This window comes from Physeter macrocephalus, chromosome 1 (assembly GCF_002837175.3).
Source record: "Physeter macrocephalus isolate SW-GA chromosome 1, ASM283717v5, whole genome shotgun sequence".
In the NCBI taxonomy this organism is placed as follows: domain Eukaryota; kingdom Metazoa; phylum Chordata; class Mammalia; order Artiodactyla; family Physeteridae; genus Physeter; species Physeter macrocephalus.
The window spans coordinates 112,917,530-112,935,499 of NC_041214.2; positions in this window are offsets into that span (position 1 = coordinate 112,917,530).

Sequence of the window (17,970 nt, forward strand, 5' to 3'; positions counted from 1 at the left end):
CATACACTTATACTCACCCTTCCTTTTAGGCATATGTCTTTCCAAATAAAAGAGTTAGCAAGTAACCATCTCAGGTAATTGGATGAAATTGCATGGTATATGCTTTTAACGATATCTGTAAAAAATACAGGTATGTATTACAATTTTTATGAATATGTTATTTACAGACTGGTTTCTCTAATACCCATGCTAAATTGTACAGCTTATCCCACTCCTGGGCATATACCTGGACAAAACTATAATTCGAAAAGATACATGCACCCCTATGTTCATAGCAACACTATTCACAATAGCTAAAACATGGAAACAACCTAAATGTCCATCAATAGGTGAATGGATAAAGAAGATGTGGTACATATATACAATGGAATACTACTCAGCCATAAAAAAGAATGAAATAATGCCATTTGCAGCAACGTGGATGCAACTAGAGATTATCATACTGAAGTACGTCAGAAAGAGAAAGACAAATACATATGATATCACTCTTATGTGGAATTTAAAATATGGCACAAATGAACCTATCTACAAAGCAGAGAGACTCACAGACATAGAGATCAGACTTGTGGTTGCCAAGGGGGAGGCGGGGAGGTAGAGAGATGGACTGGGAGTTTGGGGTTGGTAGATGCAAACTAATACATTTAGAATGGATAAACAACAAGGTCCTACTGTACAGCACAGGGAACTATATCCAATCTCCTGGGATAAACCATAATGGAAAAGAATATTAAAAAAAGAATGTCTATATGTGTATAACTGAGTCACTTTGCTCTACAGCAGAGATTGACAGAACGTTGTTAAGCCAACTACACATCAATTTAAAAAAAAGAAAAAAAAAGAAATTGTACAGCTTATCACTGTCATTACTACATTCCAAATTCACATAATTAAAAAATTAAGTAAAAGGAATTCTTAGGATATAATGAATATGAAAATGACCACAGAAACAAAAGCATTTAAAACATTTAGATGAAGAATTTCTTCTCTATAATTTTGCTCACACTTTTTTCTAGACAATATCAACTACTTCTGTGTTGTTAATTTCCATCTGTACCCTAACTCCTAAAGCTGTATTTCCAACCCTGGCCTTTTATAGTTTGCATCTATGAATCTAGCCATCTGCTGGGAGCGTGCCCTTGGATGACCCACAAACACTCCAAACTCAATATTTCTAAAAACAAACTCATTATGTCTACCTGCTCCCCAGTCCATTCCATTTCTATAGAGGTAAATGGTTTTATTATATATCTAGTCATCTAAGCCAGAAACGGGAATTATTCTAGCTTTCTTTCCTTCTTATTTCCCATGGGTCATCATGGACCCATGCATATTTTCCTCCCTAGGCATTTTTCAAGTCAGGTCGTTCTTCACCACCCCTGCAGTTTTTCTCTTGCTTTTTCTCCTCATTTTGTTTTGCATGAAGGGAGTCCTTAATTAGTCTCCAACCTCCTTCCACTCTCTTCCCCAAAGAGTCAACACAGCCTCTACACTAGGGGTTCAAACTGGCAGCCCTCAGGCTAGATTTACTTAGCAACTTTTATTCCCTTGTCATTTTTAATCACTTGAATATCTTTATACACTTTTCAGTTTGTCTCCTCCACCACTCCCCACCACTTTAGACCAGCCCCCAATTTACACATTTTTTATTTGCTTGATCCTCAGAGGTATTTGAATTTGTACCTCTTGTTGCATATTTCTAAAATGGAAGTTTACCTAAAATCCTTCAATTGCCCATTATCCCCTATAAAGAATGTCTAAATTCTTTATCATGGATACAATACTCTCAGAATCTTGAGTACTTTCCCATCTTCCCTCTTAACGTATGCTTCAGCCATTCTATATTTTTTAAGTCAGTTGCTTGATTTTTAAAAAATATTTATTTGACTGCGCCAGGTCTTAGTTTCGGCACACGGGATCCTTAGTTGTGGCATGCGAAATCTTTCTTCTTTTAGCTGCGGCATGCGGGATTAGTTCCCGCACAAGGGATCGAACCCAGGCCCCCTGCATTGGGAGTGTGAAGTCTTAACTGCTGGACCACCAGGCCTCAGCCATTCTATATTTACAGGCCCCAGATATGCCCTGCTGCTCCATGACTTTATGTCTTTGTTAAAACTTGCTTCCTCTGCTTTGTTACATTCTAACTTCCTTCAACTGGTTACGCTTAGCCATATGGCTTGAGCAACATTTTCTTTGTAACCCTCTCTCTCAAGCAGAATTATTCATTCCTGCCTTTTGCTATCACTTCCCCTTAAATATTCCTCAAAATTATATGCTTATGTATTTGTTTGCTCTGCTAGACCTGATATCCTTGGGACCAGCTTAATATGTCTTTACATTTCTAGTGCCTAGCATAGTACTTGATACGTAGCTGTAATCTGCTGTATGAGTAAATGGATGAATGGACTGTGTGCATGCGTGTTATGTGTGTGTGTGTGTGTGTTGCGTAACATTATTACTGCAAACACTTATAGACCATTTACCATGTCCTAGGCATTGTTCTAAGCACTTCTGTTAACTCATTTAATCCTCCCAACAACCCTATAAATTAGTAATGAATAAATATGAAATCTGAAATCAAGTTAGATCAAATAGGCAATTAGTTTTCTATCATGATTTAAGAAGCGTTTCTTTAGAAGTAGAAATGATTGTCATGTTTGTATTAAATTTAAAACATAAGTTAATGAAGACACACAAAAGAAGAAGCAGAGGGAGGACATTACTTCAGGGCCCTTATACATCACAAGTAGGTGCAATTGCTCAACTGAGTGTCTCTGCTTCTGCTTAATGAAATTCTTCCTGGGAGAGGCAAAATCTTGTGTCATCATTTCTAACCTGAAGCAAAATAATTTCTTCCTGCCATAAAAACGTTATTATTTTTTAAATCTTTGATTTGTATAAAGCATTTGGTGCTAATCTGTGAGCAGAGACAAAGCCTATATCCACAGATAATGATACTGCTTCAATTTTGTCTAGTCACAGTCTTTCCAATGTCCTATGAGGCCCTACATAATCTGCAACCCCAGTGTTGCCTCCATCTGGAAATCTCTTTGCCCAGATATATTTAGGGTCAGTGGGTAGACAGTGTTCAGGCAGGCAGAGATAAGGAAAAGAACTTCAGGGAGGGACTGACAAGATCGAATGCAGAAAAGCAACAGGCATGTTGGTGGCTGAGAGAGTAGGCCAGTGATGGGAGAGACAGTTCAGCCAGGATCTGGCAGGGAATGCAGAGCAACTGAAGGTTCTCAAATATTAGAGGATTCTATGACCCAAGGACAGTTTTACAAAGATGAACAGTTGGATTGAAGGTAGAAGAGATCAGAGACAGGGAGGTCAGCCAGGGGCCAGTAAGATTCTAAACTGGGATATTAGCCACAGCGCTAGGAAAAAAGTAATAAAAATGAGAAAGATTGTGGGAAGAGAAAGATTATGAGAGACCGAGTTCCTGATCAGATATGAGACAAAAGAAGGGGTGTGTGGTCCTGATGGTAGTGACCGCAGCAGGAGCAGAGCCCTCAGGAGGGATCTGTTGTGGACAGAAGTTTGATGGAAATGGGATATATTAGGCAGTTGGAAATAGGGCTGTGGCCCAGAAAATGGACTAGGTCTAAGGATACAAATCCTGTAAAATTCTGATTCTGGTTCTTTCTGTAGGATGAGAGGTAACCAGTCAGGAGACAGAGACTGGCAATGAGCACTCTCATATGCCGCTATGGGAAGTGAATTTGTGCAAATGTTTTTGGATTAGAAATTGGAAATACTCATCAACATCTAAAGTATACGTACCTTTTGAAATATTCTCTGTAGAATTTATCTTACAGAGATATTTGAACAATTGAGCAAGAGTATATACAAGGATGCTCACTGATGTACTGTTCGGCTTGTAATGGCAAAAAAAATTGGAGTCAACTTAATTGTCCATCATTGGATGGTACCTCTATATGATATGGTACCTCTATATGCTGTTAAATATAATAGAATGAGGTAAATGAGGTACATCATATAGATGGTACCTCTCTATGCTGTTAAATATAATAGAATGAGGTAAAGCTATATATAATGACACAGAAAGGTGTCTACCATGTATGAAGCAAAAAAAAGCAAGTTGTAGACGTGTTCATTAAGTAGATGGGAGGAATCTTTTCACAATGAATAAGTATATCAAATCATCACCATGTACACTTTATTTTTTTCATGTACACTTTAAATATCTTTCCATTTTGTCAATTATACCTCGATAAAGCTGAAAATTTTTCAATTAAAAAAACCTCTTGGGCTTCCCTAGTGGCGCAGTGGTTGGGAATCTGCCTGCCAATGCAGGGGACACGGGTTCGAGCCCTGGTCTGGGAAGATCCCACATGCCGCGGAGCAACTAAGCCCGTGAGCCACAACTACTGAGCCTGCGCGTCTGGAGCCTGTGCTCCGCAACAAGGGAGGCCACGATAGTGAGAGGCCCGCGCACCGCGATGAAGAGTGGCCCCCGCTCACCGCAACTGGAGAAAGCCCTCGCACAGAAACAAAGACCCAACACAGCAAAAATAAATAAATAAATTTATTTAAAAAAAAAAACAAACTCTTAAAATTCCCCTCCCACCCCATGACCACTAACAGAAGGGTTCAGTTGGTGCATGTTCTGGTTCTACCTAGCCTTGAAAAGCTGGGTCCAACAGCGAGTCACTTCTCCATCCCCCAGGAATTGTGTTAACCATTTTATTTATTTTTAAATAAAACAAAAGGGTGGGGAGAAAAAGCAAGTTGCAAAATGGTGTGTCTAATATAATTCCACTTTTCAACAAAAGTGAGATATGTATTTGGACATGCACACAGAAAGGTCTAAAAGAATATGTGGAATTGTCAACTGTGATAGTTTAGGTTGGGCATGACTTAAGGGGACATTGACCTTCTACAGCTATAAATTGTTAGACGTTTTTTCCACTGAGCATGTATTATTTGTAATAAGAATAAAAGTTTGGAATTTTATAAAAAAACACTTTCAGACTTTCTTAAGGAGGTCATTCAGTCACTGATACTAAAGGTGAGATAAAAGTAGGTCAAAGCAAGGTAGGAAACCGTTCAGTGGACTGAGTATGTGAAAGTGGTACATGGTGTGTATGTATTGATATATGAAAACAAGCGGACGGGCCCTGCCTGGTTTGGCACCTCCTGAACTTTCTAGTCCCCTTTCATAGCACCTTCCCCTTTCCCTTATACCAGCCTCCTCTCTGTTCCTTGAAGAAGCCTTTCAACACATGGCCTCTGCGAATGCTGTCTCTGCCCTGAAAAAATCCCCACCCCAAACACACAGCCTCCAACATGTACACACCTTGCTCTTACTTCACATCTCAGCTCAGTTGTCACTTCCTCAGAGAAGTGAGAGGGCAGCCTTTCAGAATACAGCAGGCCCCTTTGTTACATGTGTTTCTAAATACGCTACACGTGATTTGAATGGGAAAACAAGCAATTTAAAACGGGAAGGGAGAAGGACGGCAGAGAGTGACTAATGCTTTAATGATATTCATGTTTTGAAACCTCTCTTCTTGATCTATATTGTCTAGTCTACCTGCTTTTCCTACTTTTAAGTTTACTTGTGGTTCTTCTTAGATGTTTCCTATGCAGGGCGGTAAGAGAAGCCTGAAATCATTAATAGACTGTGAATTCCTGCTGTATCATTGTACAATTTCCCTTTGGACAAATTCCTTTCTGCACTCATTTATTGAGCACTAAGTTCTGTTCGAGACCCTGGGTGGAATAACCTTATCTACCGCCCACCTTTCCTACTTTTTCCTCTTCTACTCTCTTATTCAGTGCAAGCTCAGTCCATCACCGTGATTTTCAATCTCATGAGCACTGGAATAACCTGCGGAGCTTTAAAAAAAATGTGGGAATTCACCCTCAGGGATTCTGACTCTGCTGGTCTAGGGTCAGACCCAAGCACAGGGGTGTTCTGAAAGTTCCTTGGGTGATGCTAATGTGCGGGCAGCATTAAGTACCACTGGCTGAGATTAATCTTGAAACAGAAACTCTACTTGGAGAACCGGAGAACACCTGACTTATGGAAATCAAAGTCTGGGTGGTTCCAATGGCATTAATCTCTTAGATGGGGTCAGACTTGCTTTGTTCACAAAGGTAGAGGCTGAAGGCAGAAAGCATAAAAGGTGACAGCTGAAGCATCACCCTGAATTAAGGCGGATGACTTTGGACCAGAGCACTTGCTTGTAGGAAATAGTTTGATCACTTGTACAGCTGGATTAGGGGCAGGCGTTCATGGAGGAGAAGAGCAGATTAAATGCCTGTGGGGACCCATATTAGCTTTCAGACTCTGTTCTCTGTTACTCATGTGTCTCAAAGACTTTCAGAACAAGCAAGTATTATTTTAGGAGTTTAATGCATGAGGCACCTGAGGCCCTGGAAGTTTTATGCCTTATTCTTCAGCACAGTCCATCTCCCAGGACTCCTGACCCCCAAACACCAGAGGTTATCACCAGATGTCCTGTCTGAAGCAGGACATCTGATTCCTGGTCTTGCCTTAGCCACTAATCACCACAGATGTGGCCTGCTTAAGTCACCTCTGCTCTCAGGGCCTCGGTTCCTTCAAATGAAGTAAGGTGAACCATATGGTCTATCCAAACCCCCTTCAGCAGTAGCAAGTGACACTAGGTGGCACTCATGTAACTCCAGTGGGGAACGGTTGGAACATGTTGGCTGCCGGGCTCCTTCTGTCCCTTAAAAGACCCAAGGACATGATAAATGCAACTTGGGAAATAATGCAGTTTTAGGAAGACTGCTTGGGCCTCCTTTCACCAAGAAGAGTTTTTGAATCTGTGGATGTCTGTTGTGTTTTACCAGCTACTTTTACAATGTACTTTTGATTTCATATTCCTCTCCTTTTTAATCATCTCAAATTTTAAAATATTGTAGAGAAAGCTATTTCCTGTGGCTTAGCTACATTTGTAATCTTGTCCAGACACACAGGCTTGTGTGACACAAGAGCATGTGGTATTACCTTAGCAAGTACCAAGTTCTCCCAGTCACATGCCACTACACGAGTAACTTCTAGGAGAGTGACCCACTGTCCCAGCGCTGAACTTCAAGCAAATGGGATTCCTCCCTGCGATGAGTCGCCCCCGAACAGGGTGACCTAGACATGGGTTTTGTTCAAAGTCTTGCTCCCCACAGCTGGTCTGTCCTGATGTTTCCAAGAGGTTCCTTCTGGTCTAGCTTCATTTCAAGAATGCAGTCTGGATCATCCTGGCTTCAGAACTTGACTTTCATGATCAGGATATTATCTCAAAGGTGATACTTTCTTCATTGGCAAAAACCACCCAAGACACCTTTCAGATGCTTCTCCCTCAATCAAGGACCACAGTAGTAGTACCCAAAGATTTAGCAACAAAAATAAAAGATAGAGGAACTAAGTTTGGCATCTAAATCTGTGAGATCTAAGAAGAGATTTAAGAAGTTTCATGTTGTTAATTCATGTTGAGAGTAATAGGTGGATGGCAGTGACTTCATCACCTGTCAATATAAGGGACCCTGGACTTGGGTGAACTTCCTGGGTGGAAGTATAGTCATGACTTCCAGACCTAGGGGTGGTGTTAGAGTCAGGGTAAGGGATTGAAGGTACATATGTGTATGCTCTGGTAGACTACAAAGACCTGAAGCCAAAATACTAACAGCAGTGGTGTTATGGGTGACATTTATTGTCATCTGTATACTTTTCTGTATTTCTCAAATTTTATTTAATGATCATGAATTTGTTTTTGTGTTTTATTATTTCAAAATTCAAAAGAAAAAAGAAGGAAAGAGAAAAGAATGATCAGCAGGTTTCAACAAAGAAACAGTTGTTTGTAAATTACCTTGTTTATGAAAGCTAGTATGATTTCAAAAGGGGATTGTACTATTTCCCTTGGATGTGGAAATTACTTGACTCTGGTCTGATCCACTGATGGTGAAGTAACACCTGAAAGACTCACATTAACATTACAATTGTCCTCAACATACACAAAAGGAACCTTTAAAATGAATACAAATAAATTTTATAATGTATAATTATCCTCTTGTTGAATCAAAATGTACTACTTTAAGTGTGAGATTGCTTTTTCGACTATGATGTTTTACTTTTCAACCTCATGTTAATTCTACAAAGCTTGGCAGATACCCAATTGTGACTTCCTTTAGGACTTTTTGTTGCCACTCATTATTCTTCTTAACATTGCCCAATGTAAAGAGCACCAAGCTTGGAAAAGGTTTAGAGAAAGTTTCTAATCCAGCTTTGGTACCACCTAGCAGTGTAAACATGGTCAGGTTACTTAAGTGTCCTGGGTTTCAGTTTTTCCATCTGTAAAGCAAACCATGGCTGTTCTTACCATCTCTTCCACCTCAGTTATTATAAGGATAAAATAAGATAATGTATGTGACAGGACTCAAAATACTATAGGTGGGTTCTTTTGGAAACTGATGGTGAGATAAAGTATGGAATAAAAAAGGTTTTCTGAGGGAGTGACACCTGTAAAAGAAAAGCGGAGTAAGCAGGATTGAGCAGGGCAGTGGTCAGAGTGCAATGCTTTCTCTGCCAGCCCAACAGGGAGCACAGAGCTATGATGGCCAGTTCAAGAAGTCCACGTTGGATTGGAACGGCCAGTTCCTTATACCACCGCCTTGCTCAGTCATTGGCTGGGGGGCCACTCCATAAACACAGTGACCTCAGCTCCAACACAGAGCAGGTCTTGAAGGAACTAATAGCTGGAGGCTGTCAGCTAACCACACTTCTTGAAGCTGAATAGCAAGTCCTTTCCGGAAAGGAGGACATGAGTGGTATATCTCATGTCTGCCACACTGGCCCCTAATATGACTCAACTTGGGGCCACCACTTGAGATGGGTGTACATTATATCTCAAGATTATGAGTTCCCTTTCTCTGACCACAAACTTCTGTCCTTTGATATTGTCCACTCCCTCTCTGAGCACTGAGCATGCTCTCCCCACCCTCCGTGACTCCTATCCTTCTCTCCCTATCTTGACAGTCACCTCCTTCTGATTTCCCTGGCCTCTCTAGCAAGGTTCACTAGCTTGGACTCAAGGGTCTGGGATTTTATGTTGCCTTCTCTTGTTCCTCTCGACCCTTTGATTTTTTCTCATGCTTGTCAAACTGATTTCTGAGTCACCCCATGGTCTTCTTTCCCCTGAAACTTGAGTGATGAACCTTACTGGAAGAATTCACGTGGGGACTTCCCTGGCGGTCCAGTGGTTAGGACTCTGCGCTTCCACTCCCAGGGTCCCCAGGTTCCATCCCTGGTTGGGGAACTAAGATCCCGCAAGCTGCACAGTGCGGCCAAAAAAAAAAAAAAAAAAATTCATTCAGTACCACCTACTGAATGGTGAACTACACTTCAATGACAGCCAATTTCATCAACGTCTACTGCAGCAATCCTTTTACCCAGTTCTTATTGTCTCCCTGTTCCACTTACATTGTGTTTAACTGGTAAGAGATGATTGACATTTATCCAATTCTGCCTTATGCAGAAGCTATCTATGTACTTGATATACTCCCTTCCACTCTTCTCCCTCCAGCTTTATTTTTTATTTTTTTAAATAAATTTATTTATTTAATTTATTTATTTTTGTCTGTGTTGGGTCTTCGCTGCTGCGCGCGGGCTTTCTCTAGTTGCAGTGAGCGGGGGCTACTCTTCGTTGCGGTGCGTGGGCTTCTCGTTGCGGTGGCTTCTCTCGTTGCAAAGCACAGGCTCTAGGTGCGTGGGCTTCAGTAGCTGTGGCACTCAGGCTCAGTAGTTGTGGCTCACAGGCTCTAGAGTGCAGGCTCGGTAGTTGTGATGCACAAGCTTAATTGCTCCGCGGCATGTGGGGTCTTTCCGGACCAGGGATCGAACCTGTGTCCCCTGCATTGGCAGGAGGATTCTCAACCACTGCGCCACCAGGGAAGCCCGTCCCTCCAACTTGTATATGGTAACTCTCTAGGTTACCATAGGAGCTAGGACTTGCACTATCCTGACTCTTGTTCAATACCCAGAACAGTGCCATAAGCTTATCTGGCACTGAAAAAAATTGTTGAGTGAATAAATAGTTGAATGAAGAAGAACAACTAAATTTGTTTTGCTATATGCCTATTACAGGCTAGAGAGAATTTCAAGTATATTATATGTCATCTCAATCCTCATAGGACTCCCATTTTGTAGGTTTTAATCTTCCTATTTTATAGATTTATTTGTTGCCTGTCTCTTGCCACTAAATATAAGTTCCTTGAGGGCAAATATCATGTCTGATTCGTTTCTGTAGCTTTGTAGCTCCACTTCCCAGGTGATGCCTGATAAATAGATGATACTCAATGAAAGTTAGATGAAGGATCAGATAAGTGAGGGAACCACAAATGAAGGGTCAAGTTAAGACTGTGTCCAACACCAAAGCCTGTGCACTTTGTACCATGTCATGTGGCTCTGTCTGTATTGTGTTGTTAACTGCCCAAGGCTTCACAACAATTTAATGACCAAATTTGAATTAGAAGAAAATGATCCTCCATGCCATACTTCAATCAAAATGGTGACAGAAATTATAGTTGTCACTTGCTTTATTTACTTCTAAAGAATGTACCTAATATCATAGGAAGGATAATTGGCCAGTTCATGAATGTTCTGTTTCTGCTTTGAACATCTGACTGTAATTGTTTCTTTACCTTGTTCTGATGTCATCCATGACTCAGTATATGTTTGGGTGTTATTTGGGACCCATCTGAATTCATAAGCCTTCTATTTCTTACCATGAGAATAAGATTAGCCAATATTTGCATATGCTAACACTAATGACAAAATTATAAAGAATGAGTTAAACAAAATGTCACTTAGCAGAAAGTGATAATTAAGCTCTTAATTAATCTTTCTTTCTGCCAGAATTTGGCTTTTAGTCAACTGATACCATTTGATAATAGTGTACATAATGTGGCAAGCACCGGAAAGAAGATTCTAGACAGCTCATGGATACTAAAAGTATGCAAATCTTTGAAACTACAGTTGAAAATTGAACAGCAATAGAGGTGAGATTCTAGAATTCATTCCCACCACTACTTATAATGGAACCAAACAACTGTGAATGCATTGCAGAGATTACTGAGGCCTTCATTCATAAAGCATTTTATGAACCTTTTAGTGTAAATGCCAACTATTTTTAAATCTTATGATTCCATGATGAAAATATTTTCCTAAACAATTTGGACCACTCCATATAGTTCTAATGGTTTCCCTATTAAGTACCTTTCAAAAATAGCCACAACGTATCTTTTTGAAATAGATGGGTATTAACCAAATGGAAGTGTGCATTGAAAGTTTCTGCTAAAGCAATGAAACCAAAATAGTCTATAAAATGAGGGATTTGAACTAAATGATCTCTTAGTTTGCTTTCAGTCATGGGGAAAAAAAAATCTATGGCTGTAACCCTGAAAAAGTTTAGTCAATGCTAAAACCTGAATACAATTCACATGCCCTGTTATTCATGCCTTACATGATAAATTCTTGCCCATTAATTTAACTCAAATCTGAAGGGAAATTAGTAATTCTATGTGAATTCATCCATTTGTTTTTATTAACTCATCATTCTATCTACATGTTTAATAAAATGTTCATAACGTAACAACAGCTTCTGATTAAAGGAAGAGGCATTTCAGAAATTGTTTTTTTCCTTATTTTTCTGCAAAGGTGATGACAGTTTCAACACCCAGCTTTATATTCCACGGTTATAATTTTGTGCCATGTTTACATATAAAAAAGAGCTGCTATTGCAGCACCTCTCCCGATCATAATATCTTACATTCATACCACACTTTACAGTTTAACAAATTTATTTTTTATTTTTTATTTATTTACTTTTTGGCCACACTGCACGGCTTGCAGAATCTCAGTTCCCTGACCAGGGATTGAACCTGGGCCTCTGTAGTGAAAGCCCAGAATCCTAACCACTAGACCACCAGGGAACTCCCCAAATTTATTTTTTCAGTTTTTAAATTTCCTATCACATTCACCTCATTGGCTCCATCACGCCTCACTGGTGACATCACGCCTTAAGCACCTAGTCTCCTTGACCCCTCATTCTCCACCTTTGATCCCCTCAATGGCCCTGAGGAGAGAGCTTGGCAGATATTCTCAGTCAGAAATGAGCAAACCAAAGCTCAGGGAAATGAAGAAGCTAGCTGGTGGGTGATGATACCTCAGACTACAATTTATATTGCATCCGTAAAGTTAATTTGAATAAAATTTTGAATGAAAAGGAATCAATCATTTGGGTAATTCAAAATGGCTGAGACCATTTTAAGAAAGCTGATAACTGATAGATCCATTTCAAGACAATTTGCCCACCCACAAGGATCCACAGTGACTTCTAAACAGAATTTAATGTCTCCTGATGTGTATTCTTCCTGCTACAATGTAGACAAATCACTCAGATGGGTTTGAATTTAGACACTGCTGACTCCCTAACTCTGTGACACGTTGGATGGATTTATTGCCTGGCATATAACTGAACAAATATTTGTTGAATTAATAAATGACTTAACAATTTTAATAGGCGCTCATTTTTTATTAGCTGTTTCTTTGACACAATTCTTTTGGAAAACAATAAAGCAACATATAGCAAGAACCATAGGAATGTCTGTGTGATACTCTTTGATTCAGAAGTTCTACTCCAAAGAATTTTTCATAAAGAAAAAATCTGGTAGGAGTAACAACCTTGAAGGTATTCTCAAGGTTATCAATCACAGGCAAAATACCAAAACAGTCTCAAAGCCCAGGATACAGTATCTATGAAGGGTATGATTTCTGGCTGCTAAGCATGTTTCTTCCCTATCACTTCCTTAAACATAAGGTAGGCACATGACCTGAAGTGACCAATTAAATTGTCCCAGCTCCACAGCCCACAGTGATTGGTTTAGGGATGAGCCAATAAAAGTCCTTTCCTAGGAATTTTCCTTTAGAATTAGTTAGGAAGACATCCTCTTGCTTCTATGGTCAAGGACTGGAAAAATACAGCTCTATGTTGCCAGTCACATGGAGAAAGCCTGGCTGCAGCAAAATCAAGTAAGGCCAATACACAAACAGACACAAGAGGTGAAGAGAGACAAGAGACTCAGCTGGCACATTCCTGAAAACATAATTTGAGCCCTGTATCCTAATATCTCTTCCACTCATGTCTATTCCAGTTACACAGGCCATTAAGTCTCTATTTTCATTAAGCTAGTTTAAGTTGGGTTTCTGTCACTTAAAATTAAGAGCCCTGATTACTACATCCACACAAAGGAATGCTATGTAGCCTTTATCTGAGTGAGAGTGAAAAGGAATAGAACTTTTCCCTTTCCTTTATCTACTACTTGAAAATATTTGTGAGCATGTATAATATTGCTCTTGTCATTTAAAAAGAAAAAAAGTACATACCTTAAGATTACCATGATGTAAATATACTTAATCACCTGCAAGATAATATGAAAATAGTTATTGTGCTAAAAAGTGAGATTTTACCTGTTTAAATTTTTTCAAAAACATCTTGAGATGACTTTACTTATTTATTGGCTTTTCAGTAAGAAACATTTTAAAGAATAAAATGCATAAACTCTGTCATGTGATAACTTTAAAGATTAAAACTAACAAAGGAGAAGAGTAATCTCATCTATTGGGAGTTTGCTTATAAATTATAATTCCATTTTCAAATTAACATTTTACTTTAACATTATAGTGCTTGTGAGGACATTCAGTGCTAGATTGTTGGTTTTCCTGTCATTGTCTTACCACTTTCTCCTCTAGCTCCTTTTAATGATTGTATGATAGTAAAATTTGTCCAAGTTAATTTATACCAAGATTAGTTGTGAAGGAAATCATCGTTTCTTTTGCTTTATATTAGTATTAAGCTTGGTAGTTAATTCCATGTAAGATATTTCAGCTCTCTCCTACTCAGTTTTCCTCATATGGAAAATGAGAACTTTAGGTATACCATTTTGTATATAAAATATAGATTTTACCTGAAGATGTGATTGGTTGTTTGGTTTGGTTTCCTTGGTTTGGTTTAGAATAAAAATTTACTAGTGAATGATTTTAGATGGTCACTTCTTTTGGTAAATTTAGAATAGTAAACTTCTATATACTCTATTTTTACTTTTACTAAGAGGAGTGAAATATACCGTTACTCCATTCTTTCTACCTGCATATTGGGACGTATAACATGTTGGTATATAATTAGTAACATATGATTCTAAAGCACTACTTCCTACAAAGAGTGAAAAAAACACAATTAAGACAAGGCACAACATTTCTTGCGGTACGCGGGCCTCTCACTGTTGTGGCCTCTCCCGTCGTGGAGCACAGGCTCCGGACGCGCAGGCTCAGCAGCCATGGCTCACGGGCCCAGCCGCTCCGCGGCATGTGGGATCTTCCCAGACTGGGGCACGAACCCGTGTCCCCTGCATCGGCAGGCGGACTCTCAACCACTGCGCCCCCAGGGAAGCCCGGCACAACATTTCTTCACCTTCAGTACAATAAAGCACTGTTTTAGCCCTGATCCACAATGTGAGAAGTAACTTAAGTCTTTAAAAAGGTCATTTATCTTCTCTTTACCTCATTTTTTTCAGTTATAAAAGAGACATAATAATAGTTTCCTTGACAACTTCCTAGGATTTGTGTATCTATTGAGATTAAAAACAAATATTATTAGAGGATACCAAAGAGAAAAGTGCACACTTTAGAATTGTATAGCTTAATAAAATTTTACCAACTGAGCATGCTCATGTAATAAACATGCCAAGACAAGAAACAGAATGTCACCATACCCCAGAAATATCACTCACACCCCTTCAAGTCAAAAGAGTGTTCACTACCCTTATCTCTAATACTATAGATTTTGCCTGTGCTTGAACTTTATATAAAAGGACCCACATGGTATGTATTCTTTTACGCCTGACTTGTTTCACTCAGCATTATGTTTACGAGGTTCATCCATACTGTGTGCAGTTTATGGATAATTCCTTTCCCTTGCTGTATAGTACTGTTTTATAAAAGTACCATGATTTATTTATACATTTCTCTGTTGATGGGCATTTGGATAGTGTTTGCTTCTGGCTTTATGAATGGGAGAACAAATATGTTCATTTCTGTTGGGTATATACCTAGAATTGGGATTTCTTGGTCATAGCTTGTATGTATATTGGGCTTTAGTAGATACTGCCAAACAATTGTTCAAAATAGTTGATGCAGTTAACACTCCCACAGGTAATGTATGAGACATCTGCTTGCTACACATCTTTGCCAACACTTAGGATTTTCTCTGTTGAGATTTTAATATACATAAAATAATTTCATAAACCATAAATCTCCTTCAAATGCAAGACGTTTCCTAATTTTATTTTACTAGCTTGTCTTGTTCCAGAGTAATTTAAGGTGAGTTGAAGGTAAGACTGTGTATGCCATTTCACTACTCACAGCTTCTCTTCAGACAGTTACTGCCCTCTGGGGCAGCCTTAATTAAGCTATGCCTTTGTTCATCCAAATAAAAGCAAGCCCATAAAAAAATGAAAATAGAACTACCATACAACCCAGCAATCCCACTACTGGGCATATACCCTGAGAAAACCATAATTCAAAAAGAGTCATGTACCAAAATATTCATTGCAGCTCTATTTACAATAGCCAGGACATGGAAGCAACCTAAATGTCCATCAACAGATGAATGGATAAAGAAGATGTGGCACATATATACGATGGAATATTACTCAGCCAATAAAAGAAATGAAATTGAGTTATTTGTAGTGCGGTGGATGGACCTAGAGTCTGTCATACAGAGTGAAGTAAGTCAGAAAGAGAAAAAAAAATACCCTATGCTAACACATATATATGGAATCTTAAAAAACAAAAAAAGAAAAATGGTCATGAAGAACCTAGGGGCAAGATGGGAATAAAGACACAGACCTACTAGAGAATGGACTTGAGGACACGGGGAGGGGGAAGGGTAAGCTGGGAGAAAGTGAGAGAGAGGGAGGGAGACTCAAGAGGGAAGAGATATGGGGACATATGTATTTATATAACTGATTCACTTTGTTATAAAGCAGAAACTAACACACCATTGTAAACCAATTATACTCCAATAAAGATGTTAAAAAAAAAAAAGCAAGCCCAATAACCAAACTGAATTAAATTTTCCTAATTTTGCTAGAGTGCCTCTCAGAAATGCTAATTACGTCCTTCAGTTCTACAGGCAAGAGACTAATTCCTTCCAATTTGTAAAAACAAGGAGGAGCTCAACTCTATACCACAGGCTAGGAAAATTTAGTACACAGAAAATATACTCATTTAAAATATAAATCTCATTTCCTATGCAAAGTTAGTAACCCAAACACTAGGACAGAATTCATCCCATTTCTTTAACGTCCACTACCTGACTTCACTACATCTGACTTTATGGGCTCTTTTAAGTAGTTCTACCAGAGTTTCTTTTTGAGAATAAGAGCGATGTTGGAGAGGAGAGGAAGGGAAAAGCCTGTACTTAACAATGGCTATGGTTACTAGCAGACCAAGCTCAATTGTGGGTCTATTCTGTGATCTGACAAAAGTGCTCAAGCTCTGGGAAGTATAATGACCAACTGTCATCTTCCTCCTCACTCCTTTCAGTTGTTGACCCTAACCTTCCTTACTGCCGGTCTTCCCCTCCACTTGCTTTAAATAGATGAGGTTTTGCTCAGTTACCCTCGTTTATACAACGTGACTTCCAGTGGAGAGTGTGACTCTATCCTGAGCTGCTGTTTTAATTAGTTAATTAACAAAATATATACTTACGGACTACGTTCCATGTGCTTGACACTGAGAACCCAGAGGCAAATAAGAGCCTTTAAACAGTTCACAGCCTCGTGAAGGAGACAGATTGGTACACATCTGGCTACATGTACTAAAATAGCAATAATAAACAAAGCAAATGTAAACATAAAAGGACCTTATTTTGTTACACAAGTGGATGTGGGACAAATGAGAAAGATATTTTATGATCCCTCCTACTGCACTTTCATTTACTTTGTTACCTCAGTCTCAGGTTACAATTACAGTAATTTATTCAAACAGAAAGAAAACCACAATCTGGCAAATATATGAATGTAACATCAATGATGGAAAATGCTCATCTTTCATATTCTTGTTTCTTTGGTTTGGTTTGGGGTTTTGTGTGTGTTTGTGTGTGTCCTTTTTTTTTATAACAACCTTTTGTAAAAATAAATTTATTTATTTATTTGTCTGTGTTTGGCCTTTGTTGCTGCGCACAGGCTTTCTCTAGTTGTGTCGAGCGGAGGCTACTCTTTGTTGCGGTGCATGGGCTTCTCATTCCGGTGGCTTCTCTTGCTGTGGAGCACGGGCTCTAGGCACGTGGGCTTCAGTAGTTGTGGCATGTGGGCTCAGTAGTTGGGGCTCATGGGTTCTAGAGCACAGGCTCAGTAGATGTGGTGCACAGGCTCAGTAGTTGTGGCTCGTGGGCTCTAGAGCACAGGCTCAGTAGTCGTGGTGCACAGGCTTCGTTGCTCCGTGATATGTGGTATCATCCCAGACCAGGGCTCGAACCCATGTCCCCTGAATTGGCGGGAAGATTCTTAACCACTGTGCCACCAGGGAAGTCCCTGTGTGTGCTTCTTTTTTGGTGTGCTTTCACAGTTCTTCCTGCAAACCACTTATTACTCCTTGACTCGAAGCTTATGAGCTATATTTCACTGGTCATTTCTGATTGATGCAGGCTCAGAAGCTTCTCCAAACAACCCGCTCATTGGCCTCAACTTTTACGTGTCCATCCCACACTTTCTATCTCCATCCCCCGTGTTCACAGGCTTATTACATATATAAGAATTTAGTGGACAAAAATAAAATAAAATAGAAGACCAACAGATTGGTATAGTGTAGACTGGTACAGTGTACACTAACAGGTCACAAACCTTAAAGTGCATAGGAATCACTGGAGT